This window comes from Panthera leo, chromosome E2 (genome assembly GCF_018350215.1).
Source record: "Panthera leo isolate Ple1 chromosome E2, P.leo_Ple1_pat1.1, whole genome shotgun sequence".
NCBI lineage: Eukaryota > Metazoa > Chordata > Mammalia > Carnivora > Felidae > Panthera > Panthera leo.
Window position 1 is genome coordinate 29,023,633 of NC_056693.1, and position 7,126 is coordinate 29,030,758.

The following is a 7,126-nucleotide window of genomic DNA, read 5'->3' on the forward strand; positions in this document are numbered from 1 at the left end:
AACGTTTTCACTCGTTATGTACCTTTTTCTTTTAGGGGGTTATCTTTGGCCTTAATTTTTAACACTTCCGTTGATGTTTTTGTAGCTGTACCCCTCAGCATACCTTTTCTGCGGCAGAAAGTGGAATTCGAGTAGCCTGTGCAATAATCTGGTATTTGTATTTGTAGAACCGTCAGTTCAGAAGTGGGACAGAATTAGGGTTTGGTTGATTTACCTGTTCCAACATGTCATGAAGGCTCTAAGTTCTTTCCGTCTTTGTTCTGTGATCCCCAGTGCTGACTTTATCTTAAAGCTGGTTCACTTCATGGCTGTGGGATGGCTTCCAGCAGGAACCAGTTATGTATGCTTCTTTGTTAATGTCTCTCCAGAGGAGGAGACCTCGGAGGGTCTCTAAACGCCTCGACAGTCTCTCTTTGCTTGCACCTCTTTCGGCTGAACTTTGTCACGTGCCCATTCCCGACCCGACAACTGGCAAAGGAGAAAAGATACTTCTGAGCAGCTTCCAATGTTTCTCAATTAGGGCACTATTGCCATTCGGTTAACATAATTCTTCATTGCAAGCAACTGTTCATGCATTTCTGAACATTTAGCATCTATGGTATCTGCCCACTAAATATCAATAAACCCCCCTATATTAGTTTTCTATTGCTGCTATAACAAATAACCACAAACTTAATGACTTAAACCACACAAATTTATTTTCTCACAGTTCTGGAGGCTGGAGCTCTAAAATCAAGATGTCAGCAGGGCTGTATTTCTTTTGCAGGCTTCTGGGGAGACCATTTCTTCTCCCTTTTCAGCTCCTAGAAGCCACGAGTATTCCTTGGCTTGTGATCTTTGTTTCCTATCACTCCAACGTCTTACTTCCACTGTTTTCTCTCCTACTGCTTCCCCGATGCCCCTGTCTCCCTCCTGTAAAGACCTGTAATCTTTTGGTCTCACCCAGATGATTCAGTGTGGTCTCTGCATTTCAAGACCCTTAACTTAATCCCATCTGCGAAGTCCCTTGACCACGTAAGGTGCCGTATTCACAGGTTCCAAGGATTTGGATGCTCGGCTCCCATCTCCGGGAAGCCATTCCTCACCTCAGCCTACACCTCCATTCTCTTTGCCCTATATCTGCTTCTTGTAATAACCGAAAAAATGCCTGTTGAGTCACATGCGCTCTCTGGGATGCGTGAGGGGTTCTTTGGGGAAGGAATGAGGGAGGAATGGGTGCTGAGTAGGGAAGCAAAAACATCTACAAGATGATCATATGTTTCTTTTCAAAGCACTTTTGCTTATCGTCTGATTGCTTTGTCTTCTGAGTGGCCCGTTCTTTCCTATAGATGCCGTATTGCCTTAAGGGTCTCTTTCATTTCATTTCGATATCCTCTTCTGTCTTCTGAATTTTCTGTTTTCTCCAGGGCCATTGTTTGTTTGTATGCTTGTCTGGGATGGCAAGTTATCCACAAGGGATTCTCCACCTTCTTCCTGATCGCTGGCTGTCCATTCATACGAGCAGTCCGTTATGGACTTGGCTCATGTACAGCAGGTGGCAAGGGTTTCCGTTTCGGTAGTGAGAGTTCTGCGTCCCCAGCACAACTTTCCTTGAGTGATATGGCAGCGTGGCTTGAACCTTGACACATGGGATGGGAGGTTAGAACGGGCAGACCAGCTAAAGCCGATTGCTTCCTCCTCCATGTTGAGAGAGGCCCCGACAGCAATATCAGACCAGGCCAGGACTTGGGTGTAAACCATCATTTACTCAGCATGAAAAGAATAGAGCCTGGGAGAGGGGAGCCTGAAAGATCTTCAGATCATCACCTTGATCTCCACCCCCCACTTCCCATTTCTGCTTTACCCATAGGCATATAGCGTGTGGTGTCCCCAGGGCCCTGCTAAGAGGAACGCCCTCCATCTTCGAAGTCAGAACATGCAGATGCCTTCTCTGTCTGCTCCGGACTTCAGCTTTGCTTCCAGGATTTTGCTCAGGATCCCATTCACTTTCCATATTCTAGAAATTGCTCAGATCCTTTCTTCTGCTGATGGACTCCCTTCTATTCTCAGCACTCTTTGAATGGATTGGCATTATTTTACCAGTATTCGGGGGGGAAAAAAGGAAGATAAAAGCCTGTGATCCCTCTACCGCTTTGAACTAGGAATCTGTCGGCAGCTTCAAAACAGCTTTCTATCCTTCGTTCTTAACTATCAGGATTTGGGGAATCCGGTCTCACCTCAAACACCCTGGTCTAATTGTATACAAAAGATAACAGAGCGGGGCTCGGTTAAGTGTCTGACTTCAGCTCAGGTCACGATCTCATGGTTCGTGAGTTCGAGTGCTGCATCGGGCTCCGTGATGACAGCTAGGAGCCTGATTCAGATTCTCTCTCACTCTCTCTCTCTCTCTCTCTCTCTCTCTTTCTCTCTGCCTCCCCCCAAAATAAATAAATAAACCTTAAAAAAAAAAAAAAAAGAAAGATAATGGAGCAGCTAAAAGTAGGGCAGGCTAAGACTGAAATAAGCTTTGGGGATGTGAATTCCGGGTAACACTCTACAGCCCCCTTGGCTGGCTCAGGATGACCTTCTGGCAGAGGTGGGCTTATATCCTTCCCTCAAGAGTCACCCTGTGGCCACCAGAAAACAGGATGTCCGTGTAGAGCAAAAAAGAACTGGCAAGCCGTGGAAAGCAGACCTGCAGAGAGTGACTAAAGAACGTACTACAATTTTCCTACAACCTTCACAACAAGCCCAGAAGCTGGCTGCCCTTTCAAATTCTGGAAACTCACGGAGCTGGATCCATCCCACTGCCCTGGGGAAGTTCACTCACATTCCATCTAAGAGAGCGGCAGCCTTTCGGTCTCCCGGCAGCCTTCGGGGGTGACGTGGCTGAGGGACAATCTCCTGTCCTCATGTGCCCCCTTGTCCATCGCTTTGTCTGTGGCCGCAGCAGAGGGCAGGCCCCCGGGACGTCAGGCCTGCGAACTCTGCACAGCAGTCATCCTCCCGGCCCTTCGCGGGATACCGGGAGAAGACGCTTCAGGCCCAAGGAGCCAGGGAGGTTGAGGAGGAGTAGTGAAGATCAATAGTGGGTGAGTCTCACTCAGATTGGGGGGGGGTAGGGAACCCCAACTGACTCCTTAACACTTCCTATTTTTTTTCTTTCCGATAATTATCCTTTTCAGTAGATTTTATTTCAAATCTGGTACACTTGTAGAAGCAACTAGTCAACACAGACTTTCTACATCCCTTCTTCCATTTCTTCAAACCCCTCACACTTTGGTAAAGACATAATGGCACTGCGAGGAAAGTGCTTTATTTCGTACGTACTGCTAAGAGCAGTAGTAACGTTAACTACTCAGAAAGTAATGCGATTATTACTCAACAGTGCTGCCATCAAGTTGTCCGGCATCGTATCCAAGTGACCCCTCTGGCTTTCATTGTCTTTAGATATCAGCTGTCACCCTGCCATTGTGGGAAGTGACCATCTACTGAAGGAAATGTAGGGGTGCTTTGGGGCTTATCTGATTTTTTCCAAGTCACCTTCCTGAGAGGGATGTGGGTTTTTTTAAACGTTGTATACGTGATGTCAGGGGAGGTGGGGTGGCTACTGGTTGAAGGAGGCATGCAATGTAGGAGCATCGAGGACACCAGGTGATGACATTTCTCTGTAGGCAGGTGGTGACATAACGGGTTCTTTGAGTTCCTATTTTTTTTTAAAGTTTATTTACTTATTTTGAGAGAGAGAGAGAGAAAGAGCACAAACAGAGGAGGGGCTGAGAGAGAGGGAGGGAGAGAGAGAGAGAGGGAGAGAGAGAGAGAGAATCCCAAGCAGGCTCTGCACTGTCAGCACAAAGCTCGATGTGGGGCTCGGACTCACGAACGGCAAGATCACGACCTGAGCCAAAACCAAGAGTCGGATGCTTAACTAACTGAGCCACCCAGGTGCCCCTTGAATTCCTATTTCTGCAGCAAAATCTCGACACTAAAAACACACAAACAAGCAAACCAGCAAAAATTAAAAAAAAAAAAAAACTCAACAACAACAAAACAACAAGTTGACAGTATACTGTTTCAACGCTTATGCTTTCTGGACCAGTGCTCTAATCATGAGACAGTGTGGTAGATGGTTAAAAAATAAAAAAAAAACAAAACACAAGTCCCTCTTTTGCCTATGTTCATACCCCTTTGACTGTGATTTCGCTGCTCCTACAATGAAGAGCTGGAATCTATTTTTCTACCTCCTCGAGTCTGAATTAGTGACTCACTCTGATCAGTCGAGACAGGGGATTCTCCCCATGGGCCTCAAGGGGCATTAACAGTGCCTGTGCTTTCGTGCTGATGCTTATATAAAGAAACCTCGGCCAACGGACTGAAGATTGAGAATAAGGGGAACAGAGATGGGCCATCCCCTGGAGGATCCCCAGACAGACCAGCTCCCACCCAGTTGACCCGTGGATATGCAGCTGGAGGAATGACCCAGGTAGAGTAAGTTGAAAAACCACCCAGCTGAGCCTAATCCAGATTGCTAGCCCGCAGAGTCACAAGCCAAAATGGCCGTCTTAAGCCGCTAGGTTTCCGTGTGGTTTATGTCAAGGATAGGCAATAGGTGAGTTGATGTAGATAGTCTCTATCTTTCTAATTTGCCTTCGTCTTGACGAGTTGGTCACACCGCAGTCACAAACAATCTGATAGTTTCTGCAGCTCAGAACGTCAAAATTAATGTCTTGCACTCATCTGTTTGGGGTCAGCCAGGGGATTTGTTCCCTTTCTCCGTACTCTGGGATGTGGGCTGATACCATAAGTATTGGTGGGTGTCATAGCAGATAAAAGAGATCTCTGAAGATACTTGGGTTAGCAATTCAGCTTTCTAGTGTGAAAGTGACACACATCAGTTGTCCCCACAACTTGGTAGGGACTAATCATGAAGTTTCACTCAACTCAGGAGGTCAAGTACAGGCCTACAGTGTGCATAAGAGGTGGAGAATATTTAACGAGCCCCATTACGGACTGCTTATAAGTCAACCCAGTAAGAGGGGGGAATGGTGGAAAGTTCTACTACCCAAAAGAAATGAGAGAAGCTAGAGACATTGACCACAGTGGTATGTGGTCAGTATATTGAACACAGCTTAATCCTTTATCTGTTTGACAATCTCTAACAAGAGGTTCCTTTTTTCCCCTGTTTCAGTTTGTGTCTAAGCTGGGTGACCTATTACTGAGCAGTGTTGTGTCTCACAGATAAATTGAGTCTTGTTGGAACCAGTTAGTATTTCAAGGTTGAAGGCGATACCCTTCTGAGGAAAGGGGTGGAGTCGTTCTTCAGAGCTCATAAGGGGAGATGATCCCCTTGAAGATTTCACTTCCAAAAAGTGGGTGTTCATACTCCATAAAAGCAACCAGAATGCACAATTAGATGGGGCCAAACATTATGAAAGGATTTTCATATCTTCTATATAACTTCCCTTCATGGGACCTAAACAGACAGAGTAACATTCTCAAGAAGGCTTCTTCTGTTTGACAGAAATTCTAACTTTTCTAACTTTTGTTCCTTCCCCAAATTATTGTTCCCTTTAACCCTTATACCAACTTGGGAAAAAGGGTACAGGTAATGCCACTGACGGGAAGGGCAGGAGTTTCTAGTCACACAATTGCAATGGCAGAGATATAACTTACACCCTGGTCTCCAGTAGCTTGTTACGGTTCTCTTTCTAGAAGGCCCAGTTGCCTTGATGCCCATCCTCCTCAAGGGACAGGTGAACATTCTTTCCTAAATTGTTTTCTATAATTAGAGGGAAGGGTTCTGAGGATTCCTTTTGCAAGTTTTATATCATGTTGATAGATTTATCCAGTTGCTCCCTTGTGCATGGTTTGACAGAAAACGCATTGTACAGAGATAAATTCATCATTCATGCATTTATTGAGCACCTAATAAGTCCTAGGTGCTTGATCTACAGTGTATATTAGAAACACATGGATCGTGTCACTTCGTATTGTGTGCGTAGGGGTAGGGGCGTGTATGTTCATATGTGCGTGCTTCAGGGAGGTAGGGACACAAATTAGTAGCAAACCCATCCATACGTGTATGTAGTAAATACATATTGGGATTATAGACTGTGGTAAAGAGCTGTTAAAATACCTGCTTTCTGGTCCTAGATCATCAACTGACTTGCCGTGGGCCAGGGACAAGTTCATCCTTCTCTTCCTCTCTCATGATCTGATTTCTCACCTGAAGGAAGGGGTTATCTTTTACAGGCTGCATCAGGCATCTCTGAATTGTTTGTGCTGAGTATACATTGTTTTATTAATCATAAAAAAAAGGCAATAAAGATGAAGGAAGACGAAGACAAAGAAGAAGGAGGCGGAGTAGGAGAATATAGAATTCCAACATGGATCTTCTGTGATTTGTGTGTCTGGTATTCCCGTCACTCAGCTGGATTTTTATGTGTCAGTTGATTCATTCATTTGAGGTCCGGGTAATTAAGATTATTTTCTCTTTTCTAAAGAGCTTAATATTTATACACACCAAATTGTGATCCCCGTATCTGTTGGGGCAACCGAGTCAGAGGGAGACGCAAGTACTCATACCTCAATGTGCAAGTGACACTTCAGGTGCTGAACTCAGTTCATCTTTGTCCTGGCTTGGAATTCCCCTTTACCCCTGTCTCCTGCTTCCCCAGGACTGTTTTCATCTTGGCATGAACCCCCTTGCGTTCAAATATCTTACTGGGACTTTCTTGGCTTTTGTGTTTCAGGCAAGTTGTTTGAACATCTTTTTTTGGTTTAAAGTTCTTTAAAAATGCCATGTGATTTCACTGATCTTACTAGAAACCAATAAAAACACATTACTTTAAAAATAACTCCCATAAAACCTCTTACTTGTGAAAAGCTTTCATTCTAATAAAATTGGAACTAACCAAAACCTTTTAAAACTGCTCACAGGCATACATGAGACTTGGCATGTCCAGATCGCACCACCTCTAGTGGTGATGAAGATACCAGATCTCTACTCTGTCTGTAGGAATGTGGGTCCAAGATAAATTAACTCACCTACTTTAGGAAAGAAAAATCCAATATGAGAATGGTGGCACCCCTCAGAAGGCCACTCATTCTGCATTTTGCCAACATCGCCACTGGGAATCTACAATCT